This window comes from Mustela putorius, unplaced genomic scaffold (genome assembly GCF_011764305.1).
Source record: "Mustela putorius furo isolate JIRA1106 unplaced genomic scaffold, ASM1176430v1.1 tig00003834_pilon_pilon_pilon, whole genome shotgun sequence".
Lineage (NCBI taxonomy): Eukaryota > Metazoa > Chordata > Mammalia > Carnivora > Mustelidae > Mustela > Mustela putorius.
This window is the reverse complement of record NW_025421987.1, coordinates 93,915,627-93,930,456: the sequence shown is the minus strand read 5'-3', so window position 1 is coordinate 93,930,456 and position 14,830 is coordinate 93,915,627. Positions and strand designations below refer to the sequence as shown.

General features: G+C 47.6%; 1 long non-coding RNA gene across 1 annotated transcript; it reads right to left on the bottom strand.

The window, feature by feature from the left end:
• Window positions 1-8,448: 8,448 nt before the first annotated feature.
• LOC123394433 lies at window positions 8,449-14,800 on the bottom strand. The gene is made up of 2 exons (XR_006609207.1): window positions 14,082-14,800; window positions 8,449-9,384 (listed from the first exon to the last, which is right to left on the bottom strand). It is a non-coding gene; the product is annotated as an uncharacterized LOC123394433 (long non-coding RNA).
• Between the last annotated feature and the right edge of the window lie 30 nt (window positions 14,801-14,830).

The following is a 14,830-nucleotide window of genomic DNA, read 5'->3' as shown; positions in this document are numbered from 1 at the left end:
CAGGAGGAGGCGGGCTGTGAGCCATTGTCAGAGCGAGCCAACAGGTTAAACATTTTTTTTTTAAAGGGGGAAGAGAAATAAAAGTATGGTGGGAATCCCGCAAAGGCCCCTGTGAGTGATTGACATACATTTAAGCAGACACCGTATTTGTGCGATGCTAGGGGGCCGATCCGTTAACAGATATAATTTGTAGGCTCCCAAGGAGAGGTTAAAGAGGAGAGCACAGTTTCCTTTGAGCCCACTTGGTGCTCCATGTCATCTGTCCCAGCCTTAATCAAGTTATCATATCAACCCGGTGTCTCCTGGACCCCAGCTCCCCATCTGAATGAGGAAAAAATTTGCAGACAAATTTCTAGCAGCAGGAAGTTGGTGCTCTCCTGCGAGGTTGGATAAAAAATACCTGTAACCTCTCCAGGCCTCCCTCGAGCTCCTGCTGGGAGTTCAGTTCAAGTGGCTCCCTTATTTGATTACACCTCTGGGGCCTTTTCTGGTGTAGGTATCCAATCCACGGCCCTGCCCACCGGCTCCCTACAAAGCAGAAAACATTAGAGTTACTCTTTTGTGAAATTATGGGGAAGCTCAGTGGGCCAAGCGCTCATGTAGGGTGTGCGTGTGTGTATGCATGCGTGCAAGGAGACAGACAGATGTGTGTAAAGAGAGGAATGCTGTCTGTTAGCAAATGTGGCATTGATTTATATTCGCTTCCTTTAGTCACAGAAGAACTGAGTGGCATCTCTTAAGTTCTCACGATAAAAAGAAGAGGTGGGGGGAAAAAAAAGGCTTCTGCTTAAGCCCTGCAGATCATTGTTACCTTTTAGTATTTGCGAAAGCTTTATAACATGCCTAATTTGCAAGCAATGGACCAAACTCTGTTATTGATTTCTTTACCTCACAACTATATATTTCAAATTATTGTGCTGTGTAGTATTACAAATTATGATGCTCTTTCTAACTGTTTATAATGAGGGTACAAATTATGATGCTCTTTGTAACTTTTTTTTTTTAAGATTTTATTTATTTGAGAGAGAGAGAGAGAGAGCGAGAGAGCAGGGGAGCCCCACTACTGGAGCCCCATCATGACCTGAGCTGAAGGCAGCTGCTTAATTGACTGAGCCAGCCAGGTCCCCCTCTTTGCGACTGTTTTCATGCGAAGGTATTACTGGACTTTCATCACGGGTTGGTAGATTTGCACATACCCAACTTTCCTAAACGTTACTTTAGGCATGGAGAAGAAACACTGTAGGGTATATGTATTGAAAACATGTACCTACTCTAGATTGTTTTTTTTCTTTTATTGGTTTTCTTAAAAAAAAAAAAAGGGACATTTATTTTCCCAATCACTAAAAGAAAAAAAGAAAATTGCAAGACCATATTTTGGATTCAATTCAGGCAATATTAACTTAATCAAGGAGAATAATGGTAATGTCTTTTCATCTTCAGGTGCCGCCAGACCCCTGAGAATCCCGCCTCAGAAGGGCATTTTCAGATCAGCCTGTGGCTTCGGAAGACTCTGTGGAGAAGAGAGGGCGGTGCTGAAAACTCAGGGTGAAATTGGACTTGTAGGGGCAAGGGCCAGGACAGCGCTGGGCTGGTAAACAACGGGCTTACCATTCATCCGTGAGGAGGGGAGAAAGGAAACAACGCCCTCCGAACTCAAGATGCCTATTAATTTATCCCCTTTCACAGGCTCTAGGCTTGGGAAGCCAGTGTCTTGGGGCTCGAGGTCGGCAGTTGTGGAGAGAAGCGGGGCGCCTGCAGAGCCGGCCTTCACGTCACGGGCCGGGACTCCGCGCATTGAGCGACCTGGCTGCGCGGAGGGGCGCCCCCGCTGCAGCAGGGAAATAAATTTGATTTTCTGAGTTCTTTGGCACTGGGGACAAAGGGCCAGGTGCGGAGTCCTGGCGGGAGGTGGGGAGGGGAGAAGGAGCTTTGCGGGAGGCGGCCACGGGCCACACAAAGGTGGGCGCCCCTGGGGCCAAGGGCGGCCTTCCACACTCGCCCTCTCCCCAGCCCCTGGGGTTTGGCAGGACGCCCCACCAGCCTCGCAATTCAGCCAGAGGCTCCGGAGCGCAGGGCGCAGGGCCTGTGTGCAGGGCAGGCCTCCTGCTGAAGGGGCGCCTCACGCTCTTAGCCTTGGAACTCCAAGGGGTTCTGCTGGGGGTCACAAGCAGCTGGGGACTTTTAGAGCGTCAGTTCATCAAGAAATGTCCACAACTCCCTTGTCTAAGCTGGCCTTTGGCTAAGGTTTTGAAGGCATCTCCAGAAATTCCCCCAGGCTCTATGAACTGTCACCAACCACCAACTCCCCGCCCCTGCCCCAAGTCTTTATGAGATTATATTGGGGCATTTCATGAGTCTTGCCCGCTTGTCCTGCCTGGCTTTTCAGTGAAGGGCAGTGGAAGAACTCACTCTTCCTTGGAAGACACAGCCTAGCGCTAGGGGAGACTCCAGGGGGAAGTGTGGCTGCTGGGCATCTAAGGGCAGGAATTAATGCTTCCTTCCTCCCTCCCTCCCTCCCTTCGTTCATTCATAAACATATACTGAGCACCCCTAAGCCCTGTGTGGGTCTCAGAACGTCTGCACCTCCCCAGGCCCCTGTCCGATCTACCTCCCCCATCTCAGAGGGCAGCACCTGTCACACTCCTCAGAACACAAAGCATCACGCTCCTTACCCGCACCGAAGGCCCTTGCCGTCCAAGTACAGACCTGCCCCTCCTCATACTGACATGTGTGGGCCGCCTTTCCTCAGGACCGTTCTGGAGCGTTCCAAACAGCCACCAGCCACCTCAGACACTAGCCAAACTTTGCTTCTATTCCTTTCCTGTCCAGAATGAGGCAGTTCCTAGTGTTGATTTTATTTATAGAGGATGTCAGGATTCCAGAAAAGCAGGCTTGGAAAGGAACAAAATGTGGTGGATAACATACAGCTTACCAGTGCTCTTTTACACTCTGAGCAAATCCATACATAAAATGAAGCCCGATATCTTTAGCTGCTATTAAAATTATACAAGCGGACCTATTTTTTATTGCAAAATGGGGGTTCCCCCGCTAATTCTTCCTCAGGCTTCATTCACTTTGGCAGATTTACTACTTGACCCTCTCTCTCTCTCAGAACCAACACTATCAGATAATGATACCAAAGGCTCTCACTTCATGTCCTCGGAATCTGCCTCAGAGGAGTCCTCTTTTCTGCTGGAGCCATTTTATTTCAGGTTGATCCCTACCTAAATTCAGCATAATGCAGGACCTGTATGTGAACGTGGACGTGTGTGTGAGTATGGTGTTTGCAATCAGCAGGAAGAAGCCGGCAAATGAGGCCTGATTAGATGAGAATCTAAAAATAGAACAGGTACCCTAGGAGTTCTAGAAAGATAAATTATTCTCAACCCTGCACAGTGACAGCAGCTTACAATGTGTTTGTCTATGTCATAAAGGAGTAATTTTATTTATGTGTGTAATGCTGATAACATAAGAATATAATTATCCCACTCATGGGATGTCAGGTTCCAACTGCTTCGTTGTATTAGTGATCTTTTTCCATGTAAGAAATTATCGCAAAGGTAGTGGCTTCAAACAACACACACTTATTATCTCATGGTTTCTGTGGGTCTGGGGTCCAGGCACAGCCCAACCAGGTTTTAGAGTCTCTTACAAGGCTCTACTCCAGGTATTACCTGGGGCTGGGATCTCATTTGAAGGTTGACAGGGGAAGGATCCACTTCCAAGTTCATGTGGTTGTTGACAGGATTTAGTTCCTTGAGGGTTCTTGGGTTGAGGGCACCTTGTGGGCTACCAGGTAGAGGTCATCCTCGGTTCCTTGCCCAGGGACCTCTGTACAGCAGCTTACTGAATCAGAGCTAGCAAGGGAGACCATCAGTAGAAAGGCTGCTAGTAAGGTGAGTGTTACCATCTTATGTAATATGATTGTGGGAGTGACATTCCATTACCTTCACCAGATTCTGTCAGTTAGAAATAAGTCCCGGATCTTGATGCCCACTCTTTTTTTTTTTTTTTTTTTAAAGATTTTATTTTTATTTTATTTGACAGAGAGAGAGATCACAAGTAGGTAGAGAGGCAGGCAGAGACAGAGGGAGAAGCAGGCTCCCTGCTGAGCAGAGAGCCCGATGCGGGGCTCGATCCCAGGACCCTGAGATCATGGCCCGAGCCGAAGGCAGCAGCTCAATCCACTGAGCCACCCAGGCGCCCCTTGATGCCCACTCTTGATGGGAAGGGATACCAGGAGGCATGGGTCATCCCCATGGGTCATCCGGGCCTCCTTGGGTCTGTCCACCATGTTCATTTCAGCCACAAGTCAACTGAGGACTTAAGATGCATATGTCCTGGTCACAGTCTCAGTGAGTTAGTTTAGTGGTTAGACGCCTATCCCAGACTTTTATTCTGTCTGCCTTCTTTACTACCCTGCACCCCTTGCGTACGTCCCTAATACAAGTTTAAAATTCGCAACACTTCTGGCCCTGGATAGCAGGTCAAGTTTTCTGTAGAGCAGTCTTTACGGCCAGGTTAACCTTGTCTGCCCCATAATCACTGCGGTCCCTTGCTAAGGAACTCAAGGAACCACAAGTCTCCTGTTTCCCACAAAATATCCTTCAAAATGATAGAAAGAGTTCCCTTTTCAGATCAATTAAATGAGAAAAATTTTAAGACTCTCAAGTATCTTAGTCCTCACCCTCGCCCTGCCATAACTCTTTGTAACAGTTGAGAAAACTGAGGTCTAGGAGAGAGAAGTGATTTATTCAAGCATCCACTGACAGGTCCTGTGCTCTAGAACACGATTAATACAATCACAGGAAAGGTCTTGGCCTGAGCAACCACCTGTAGGAAGGGCAGGCTCTCCAGGAGAGCCTGCAACTCAGGATACCCAGCCCCACCCACACCCTGAGACCAAGAGGACAACAATCACATAACAATAGTGCTAATTCCAACAGCCCATGCTGCTTATTGAGGGAAAGAGCTACTCATAAAGTCAGGACAAGCAAAGGCCACTTAAATAGCAGGGACCACACATCATGGATAGATACCGCACAGTGTCAGGGGACCTTAGCTTTGCCTCTGTAGTATCTGTAAGATTATAATCCCACATGAGAAATGGGAGTTAAGTCTAATTTGACATAAAGTGTGTGTGTGTGTGTGCGTGTTTCTTTTTTTCTGGGGCCGCCAAGACTTTGTCTCTTATGAAGGAGGCCCTGGCTACATTCTCCTTCCCTTGCTTAAAGAATAATCGAAAGAACAAATGAAACAGGAGATAATGGGTTCTGCGCCTATTCCTGTTGAATTTGGGAGCCCTTGGGTTCTCTCTTTGCTAGCTTCGAAGAGCCAAATCCCTGTGTGTTGGAGTAGTCCAGTGAACACGAAGGGGTCACTTTTAGCGCGAGCTAACTAAATCATTTTGAACCTGGGCTGCCTCAGTTTTCTCTCTGGGGCCCAAAGGGACTTGTTGAAGTCACTTGTTTTCCAACAGAAATAAAAAATGTATTTCCGAAAAGTAACGGTCCAATCATTTGGGAAAAAAATAAAGAAAAAAATGTTTATTTTAGCAATAAGATGATCTCTTCTGAGGTGCATACCTAATTCAATAGAAATATTTCTACTTGAAATAAAGTCTATATGAGTTAGGATAATGTGGATTGATTTTGGGGCCCTTTGGCTCACTGACCTTACCATTTCCTACGCGTGGAGTGTCAGGACTCTGTCCCTTTGAGCAAGTTGCTCTCTGTACATGGAATAGCTTCTACCTGGTCTTCTTGACACACTTTTCCCCACCCATCTGTTAGGGTCCAGCTCGATCGTCACCTTCCCTTTAAGCCTGCCCTAGGGTTCCTAGCTAGTGACAGAGGCAAGTGTTAGGGTCTGAGTTGTCTGAGTCCAGAGCGCAGCTCTCAATCTCTGCAGACTCACTTGTTCCAGTAACTGAGCATCTGTGACTCTCTAGTTCCTGTCCTGGTGCTTCAGATACATAGATGAAAGAGACTGGGTCACTGCCCTTGCAGTTCTCTAAGAAGGTATGGGGTAGGAGCTCAGACAAGCACACAAACTGTTGTAATATAGGATGAAATCAAAGTGTCATGATGAAGCACATGTTATGGGGAGGGAGCATAGACCCTCTAGGGGATGGATCAGGAGGGCTTCTTGTAAGAGGTGGCATGGGAGGTGAGTCTGCAAGGATGGGGAGGATATCAGCAGGTCTGTAGAGAGGGGTCCAGACAGCAGCTGTGTGGGAGAGAAGCAGCAGAGCCAGAGGGGAGCAGTGGGAAAGGAGGCTGAGAGGTGAGGTCCAGCTGGCACACAGAGGGCCCCCCGAGTCTGCCTTGAGGGTGCTGGCAATCTGGTAAGCAGAGCCGGGGGCTATTTTAAAGGAGTAGAGAGAACCTGCAGTCCAGATGGAGGAGGCGCTGCCTGGTGGGTCTGCCACTTCAACCACTAACTCAATGTCTGTATAAAGCGAATTCCAAACTTGCCCCTTCTTTCTGATGTTTCTGCCTTCACGGTTGGTTTGCGATAGCTCTCTATCTGGCTCCCACATCCCCGACCCACCTCCATTTCCTTCTAATGTTGATTTGAGAGATTCCGGGGACATTTCTTCTTGCCCTTCATGTTCTTGAAGGTGATCAACCGCTTATTTCCTAGTCTTGCCTGCTGGAGCCTCCCTGGCCCCCTCTGCAGTCATCTGCTCATCATACTTTATCTGTGCCTCGGTTTCCCCAGCCATGGAGCATCAGGCTTTAACTATCACAAGAATGGTCCTTCTGGCCTCTCTCAGCCTATGTAAAGGTCATTAAAATCCCATTGTCTATAAAGCGGGTAGAAACTCATTCATGTGAATCTACTTAATGGCCTTGAAATGAGGCACAGCCCAAGGGTTCAACCTACAAGGTGTTCATGGGAGGGGTCAAGTCTACCATTCCTGTGACACGCTATTGTCCACCTGCGTCCAGTGGCTGTGTTGGCTGTCCTGCGAGGAGACTTGGTGCCTTCTTTCCTTCCCTGTGTCATAGCTGGGGTGCTCCCAAACCCACCGGAGAAGCTCTGGTCACACCTCGGGAATTCGGTGCACCAACTTCTCCCCTCCGCCCTGTGGCTTCTGCTCACTCAGGCCTTCTACTCCCTGTGGCTGAAGGAGATCATGTGGCAATCCAAAACATTCTTCGGAGGGGGTGCCTTACTTATTCGCTTTTGGAGCCACTTAGCCTGGTGCCCTGCACAGAGGAGTTATTCACTAAGTGTTTATTGACTTGCTTTCTTCCAGTTCACTGGGCTTCACCGAATTGAAATCTTTTCCTCAGCAATTCCTCTGGCTGCCTCACCCGTGAGAGCCGTCCCAGGCATCCTGGTGCCTATCACCTGGCTTTGTGGGTCTTGTTCCTTGACCCTGGGATCATGTGCTTAGCTCCGTTCTGAACCTTCTCATACTTCCCACCTCCCTCTAAAGAGATGAAGCCTACAACTCGACTCTCAAATTGGAGACGATGGCTTTTAAATACTTTTTAAACTCCAAAGAGCTGGGCAAATGTAAGGAATATGATAGGTATAATGATGAGTTTTCTATGAAGGACCCCAGTGGTTAAGAGCAGTGGTTAAGAGCAGTTTTCTATGAAGGACCCCAGTGGTTAAGAGCAGACAAAGCAAATGACAGGGAACCGAGTGCAACAATCTTAGGAGAATAATCTTCTTCTTCTTCATCTTTTTTTTTTTTAAAGATTTTTTATTATTTATTTGACAGACAGAGATCGCAAGTAGGTGGAGAGGCAGGCAGAGAGAGAGAGGGGGAAGCAGGCTCCCCGCTGAGCAGAGAGCCTGACGCGGGGCTCGATCCCAGGACCCCGGGATCATGACCTGAGCCGAAGGCAGAGGCTTCAACCCACTGAGCCACCCAGGCACCCCAAATAATCATCTTCTTGCTTAAAAATATTGATGATATCTATCTTGTGTATTTTTAGTTGGAAAACACAATAGATTTCTTTCCGTGGTATAGTTATGATTTCATTCTAGTTACATCCAAAAACTTTTTGAGAAGCATACAATAAATCATCAACCAGGAATAGAGAAAAAAAATTAATCTCTTAACCCCAACTTTAAAACTTTACCACTTGTAAAATGAAGGGGTTTTAATTAGATAATCCATGAAATCTCTCCTGGCACCAGTAGTCTATGGTTTACTGAGAAAACCAGACAATTCTCTTTGCTTTCTTATAGGACTGAGTTCCCTTTCCATGCACCTTTTCTTGGTGTACACCTTGTTATTTACCATGCCTTATTTAAGTGTAGTTGTTCCCAACTGGATCAGGACTGTGTGTTGTTTCGCTCCGTACCACCTTCACACAGTGCTGGCACGTAGCAGATGGTCAGCAGGTATTGCCAAATGAGGAGGTCAGAGACGGTGGAGAGAGGTGAACTAGAGGTGGGGCTGATGAATGAACCTGAACGCTCCTGTATGTGGAAAGGACTTTTATTAGGAGAAAAAGATGTCAAACAACGTGTCTGAAAACATTCTTCAGGTCCTTTCTCATGTCATGCGAGGTGGGGAAATAAAGTAAGGCCAAAAGGATAGCGTGTGTCCATTGTCCATGGTATTTTCAGTTTGCATGAGTTTTCTGGCTTCTTTTAAATTTAGCTGGTGTCTGTCTGATACACTTTAATATAATAAGATGCTTTGGAGGTTTCTTATGAAAAAAAATCCCGCCATGTACACTTTGCCGCCTATTCAGAGGTATCTGGGTATTGTGGTTAGTAGCTCCCCATCTGAGCTAACGTGATGATGTCGAGAAATCACTTGTTAAGTGAAAATCCACTCATTCATCCAGATGTTGGCTTTTGAAGAAGACATATCCTGATCTTTGGTAATATACAAATATCAAGGTCCTTATCAGGGGGTCCATTACCTGGAAGGGCTCCAAGAATATCTTGAAAGTAGTTGCAAAAATATTGAGACTGCGCCAAGACTGCTGAGCTGAGGGGCTGCCAGAATGATCTTTTTCTCATCAGAAGGACTGCCATGGCCTTAGTTTGGTCACTGATTTTGTTGTTGCTTTTGTTTCTAGGGTAGTTTACATAACCATTCAATTCCTTTCCCTTGTGAAACATTAATTTCATAAATGGGATCATTCAGGTGGGAAAGGTTGTTAGAAGGTGGTACCATTTTGGTAATGGCCAGCATGGCATCTCGAGCAGCAGAGTACCTGGGACTCCTCTCCTTCAGGTCTAGAAAGGGTCCTAGATGGCTGAGTTCCAAGGTCTGTTGGCTGCTGGAGTCCCATCCAAGGAAGTTCCTCTCCTGAACAGAGTTACTGGGCAGAACATACTCTGTACACTCAAGTCAAGAGTCTGGAAAATGAGTGGACAAGTGTTACGCCTTGCTTGGCTGAGCAGCTAGAATGAAAAGAAAAAATAAAGAGGAAGACTGAAGTAATTAAAAAAAGTAAAATTCAGGAGTAGATAAACAGAGGGGAAATAGTTTACTAGCCTAAAATTGAAGAAATGTGGAATTGAGTATATAGGGGCTTGTATAAATGAGTTCAATCCTTTGGCTATATAAATAGGACAGCTGAGGCTCAGAGAAGGGCCCAGACTACCCAAGATCACCCAGCGAGTTAGAGACACAGCTGGAAACCAAGGCCAGGTCTCCTGCCTCGAGCGCTGGTAACAACACACTGTAAAGTTAGCCAAAACTTGTTTCACTAAGATCGTCTGTGTTTGCTTAATAGAGCCAGAGAGAGAAGAAAAAATGATTTAATTAATTATGAATCACCAATCCTATTGGCCTTGAATTCCTTCTTTTTCTTCCTCATAAGAGTGTGTGTTTATTAAAGTTCGCCTGCCCTCTCAAGCTCTCCCAGCAGCTTGGAGTCTTGCAAGAAGAAACTCTACAGTCTTCTACTTCCTCTCATGAGAGGGACCTGTAGAAACACCTGTCTGAGGGCTCACTGGGGCAGCCCCTAAGAGAATAAGATTTTATCCAGATCTATTGTTTCTTTTCTAGTCTTTATTTTTTTTAATGATTTAATTTATTTGTTTGATAGAGAGAGCAGGAGCAGGGGGATGGGCACAAGCAGGGGAAAGGGCAGAAGGGGAGGGAGAAGCGGAGTCCCCGCTGAGCAAGGAGCCCGACCTGGGATTCGATCCCAGAACCCTAAGATCATAACCTAAGCTGAAGGTAGCCGCTCAACCGACTAAACCAGCTAAGCACCCCTCTTTTCGAGTCTTTAAACATAAGACAATACAAACATTTCTTCAGCAGCAATATGCCTGCTTATTTGACAGGGGGGCAGATATTACTGAGTCTCATTCCAGCTCCCTCCGCCACCCTCCCCGCAGACACAAACACACACATCCGGGATTTCCCCCTGCCCAGAGTCTCTTCCCCTCCGATCCAAACAGCTGGGGGATAATCCCATCACTGGGCTGCTTCCAGGAAGCTTAGGGCAGCCAGCCCAATGCAGAGAGCCAAGACCTCAACTCCTGCGTCAGCAGGGACCAGGGGCAAAGCTGGAAGGGTAACCTGGGTCAGCTTCTGAAGGTTTTAAATGCTACATAAAAGAATTTTTTCCTGATCCTACAGGCTGTGGAATGGCCAGAGGAAGTTGAGGAAAATGAGATTTCTGACCTGGGAGCTTCGGCAAGTCTAGGGGAGGATGTGCGGAGAGGCCCCACAGATGTGGGGCAGTGGAGGAGAGGGAATGACAGTTTGGCTTTCAGTGCACTGAGCTAAAGGGCGCCTAGAAATGTGGGTGGGCATGCACTCCAGGGAGTTGAAACGCAGGTCTGGAATCAGGGAGAAGCCACTGCTGAATCCGTGGACTTGCAAGTCAGATGGTGACAGAGCCGGGCATAAGGCTCAGACGAATTTACACCTACATGGAGTCCAACATCCTAACCACAGCGCCTGCCTCCTGGACACTGTCACTGTGCTAATCTTCCTGAAGCATGGCCCAGACCCCGTTACCCTACCCACGGTCATGCCCTTCAAGGCTTTTTTAAAGTGCAACATGAAAGGTTTCTCTCAAGGTCTTTCATGACCAGGCCTCACCCTGATGTTCTAGAATCATTTCCAATACATGCAAATACCCTTAGACTCTTCATAAATCAAACTATCCTTTCTGGAATGTGCTTTATTTCTCATGATCCTTCTCTTCTGTCTGTTTGGAAAATTTCTTCCAGCTCTTCCTGTTAAAATCTGACCCATTCTTCAAAGAATCAAATGAAGTATTTTCTGGCCACCTCCCTAAGTGGTATTTGGGGTTCTTAAACCTCTTAGTTTGAATCATGATCATTCTTTTGTTCTATGACACCCCTCCACCCACCACCGCCACATATCTTGCAACCCTCCCCGGCCCCCCAAACTTCCATACTGTATGCTTTAAGGAGGGGACACACATACAGAATGCAGATCTTGGCTTTTGAGTTTCAAAAGGTGAGAATGCGGAAGTACAAGCAACTGGACTTTTGAGTGTTCCTTTTGTCTGATAGAGAACCAGTTTGGAAGACTAGATGAAAAACCAGGCTCCCTTACCCCCAGGTTAGATAAAGACTCTCTGGATTGTGGGGAGAGGGGAGCTGGAGGGAACATGACGAGGAGGAGAGGGTGATGCAGTTCAGTATGAGAGCCATGCCTGGAGGGACCACTTGGACAGAAGAGGACTCATTCAGGGGTCATGGGAGCCCTGCTCTGGGGGGCCAGACAGTGCCACAGACCACCCAGTCTCCACCCCAACAGGTTTCCTCCATCCCATGGTCACATTGTTGCTGCTGAGGAACCTTGCCATCTGTCCCTCTTGTCGGACCACCACCAGGGACCATCCAAGGAACACTCTTGCTAATGCCCAGAGACTTTGTGTGTTCTATCTGGTTTACCCATGGGGACAACTTCCTTCCCAACACCCCGGATCCTCTTAAGCCCCAAGAGAAAGGGTGGGACCCCAGATGACCAGAGGACTGCTGGCATGTGGACATCCCCCTATGCCATGTCTGTATTTCTGGGACATTACATAGCAATGGCTCCAAATTTCCCTCTTCAGACATGCCCAGACATGTCACATACTTCTCTGTTGGCACCAGATGATAATCTTTTTTGTATTACAGATATTTATTACCACTGGGCATCTTCTGTTTGCCTCTGGAGATGCACTCTCCATTCTTCTCCAGTGTGATCAGTGTGGGCTTCCTGTTGGGTCTGGTCAATAGGGAGCCCAGGCAGGAGACTGGAGGTCAGGGCACCTGTATTCTCCAGAGAGCCCTTGTCTCTGAGCTCCTAGAACGTCTCCCTTTTCCTTGTTCCTTCCAAATGGGAGCATGGCAATTTCTCTGTTACCAGTCCTGTCAGGATATCTCACTTAGCTCTTACTTCCCTATACTTTGCTTATGTCTTGCAGCTAGTTCCTTTGTGAAGTGTCTGTTGGGAGCCTGTTGCAGATTTTATTTTCCAGAGACGGTTAAAACAGTATCTCCCATTCCATGTGCTCTTCTTACAATGTGACTCTGACAATTCTCCCGCAGGAGGGAAGTGACACCATGACTTTGAATGAGTCCTAACAGATAATACAGCTTCTGCTCGGTCCTCTTGGGACACTCACCTTTGGAGCCCTGGGCTGTCATGTAAATAGTTCGTCCTGACACTGCCATGCTGTGAGGGAGCCCAAGTTGGCTCCGGCCGAAAGAAGACCTGCCGGAAGGGGAAGCCCTGAGAGCGATTGCTGGCCGGACCCTGCTGCCTCTGCATCCCCTGTCTGACTGCCAGTATGGGAACCACTGGACCCAGAGAAGTCCAGCTGAGCCCTGCCTGATATTTGTCCCACAGATTCTAAGAAACATACTGAAATCATTGCTTCTTTAAGCTGCTAAGATCAGAGTGGATCGTTACACAGCCATAGGTAAGTAGGAGAGACCCTGACTGATATGTTCCCTCTACACCTCTCCCTTCTGAGCCGAGTTTTCTCTGGTGAAGGACTTACACCTCATCATACTCTCTGGAGTGGGTACCACTCAGGAGTCCATCCATTCATGAATATGAATGTTTGTGAGTGGGTCCAAAGGATGTGGCTGATTGGAGTTTGGGTCTTCAAGGAAGACTTGAGCGCTTGCGCTGGCTTGGGGTGGAAGGAAGTTGTGACCACAGGAAGGGAGATGTGTGCGTTCGACTTCTCCTATTTGCAAGTATGCCTCTCTGAACCCCAGGGCCCAAGAGCAGATGCCGCTCAGATTTAAGACATTCTTTTAAAACACTATTTGCATTAAGGAGTAGAACACTAAGTGTGCCAAAATGAGATCACGGACTTTCCCGAGTCCTTCCCTAAAGCCCTCATAAATGCAGCTTCCCTGTTCTCTCCTATTTGTGTATGTGTATTTTGTGGATCAGGTCCAGAACGAGAACTATCCTAAATGTGAAATGGACTGAGAAGTGGGAAAGGAGGCCACTGCTTGGATAACATTCCTGAGATGATGGGTTTGAAGAGGGGGTGTGCCAGAAATTTCCTGGAAAGTTTATTTTTGCTGAGTTTTAAGCCTGACTTCAGACCATTAGAGCTCCTGGATAATGCCAGTTTGTTGAAACACGTAGAGAGCCAGCTGTCCCTAGAAAGGAGGCTCTCTCTTGCCAGCTCAGAGTTTTGTGGTCTGGCTCGCCTATGTGCTTAAACATTTAACTTTTAAAGCAAATTGTAAGGAAAGGTCAGAGAGGCGCTGCATTACCCAGATGCAGGACCGATGGGAGCTTGTGTCCACCGGTGCCTCTCCCAGGGGAGCTTGTGAAAAATAGATTCTGACTCGGGCCACGTGGAGGAGGGCTGAGAATCTGCGGCTCTCCCCAGCTCCCAGGTGTGGCCTATGCTAGTTTACCCACTACACTTGGAAGAGCTGCCTTCTGGAGGTTCCCTGGTCTAACCCACCTCCATCGGGAAGTCCTCCTATTGCCTCTCAAAGTTTTTGTGATTTCAAGAATCTTCTTGTAAAATGAAAATGCCCTTAGGTTGGGGTGGGGTTGTGCAAGGGTCTCTACCTGAATTTGGTCAGCAAATCTGTCATTATTTAAAGTAAAAATGAATCCTAATAACAACTAAACTGACTGAACTTACCCTTTGCTGGGCTCTATGCCAAGGGTTCTCCTGTTGTGCTGACTCATTTAATCCTTAGAATCACCAGGTGAGGTGGGACCTGCTATGCCCTTGCCACACATGAGAAGACGGAGGCACAGAAAAGTTACGTTACTTGCCCAAGGAGCAGCACTGAGACTGGCCGTTGGACTTCAGAGTCCCAGGTCCTGTAGAGGAGGTCCCGGAAGGCCCCTTCAGGTACACAGCAGGAGGGACAGGTCCAGGAGGAGGCAGGGTCAGAATGGGATATTGCCAACCTCTTAGGAATTTCCAGGGACAACGTTGCTGCAGGCTTAGAAGTAGGATTGTTTTGTCCACATTAAACCATTCATCCATCTCTTAGTGCTTACTGAACAATCAGTGATGGGCCACACCGGCCCTTGGCTCTGGGGTCATCCAGCTTCAGCCCCATCCCTGCCTTCCAGGGGTTCAGAGTTTCTTGGAGAAGGCTGAGCTGGTCAGGGCCAGGAGGACAGACACAAAACATGCAGTTATAGGCTGCTAATCTCATTTCCATTTTCAGGACTCCGGAACAAACCCTTTCAAATGTTGAAGGTACCAAGCCTCTGCCCCCAGCACTGACCTCTCTCCAAGATGTAACTGATGCCGTGGTAGCCTCGAAGGGGTATCCCTTGCACATACCTGCCTTGGCCTTTGCTTATACTGTGTCCTCCGGAAGTGCCTCTCAGCCCCTCCCCCATGTCGAAATCCTCCCCTCTGTACTGGGGCTA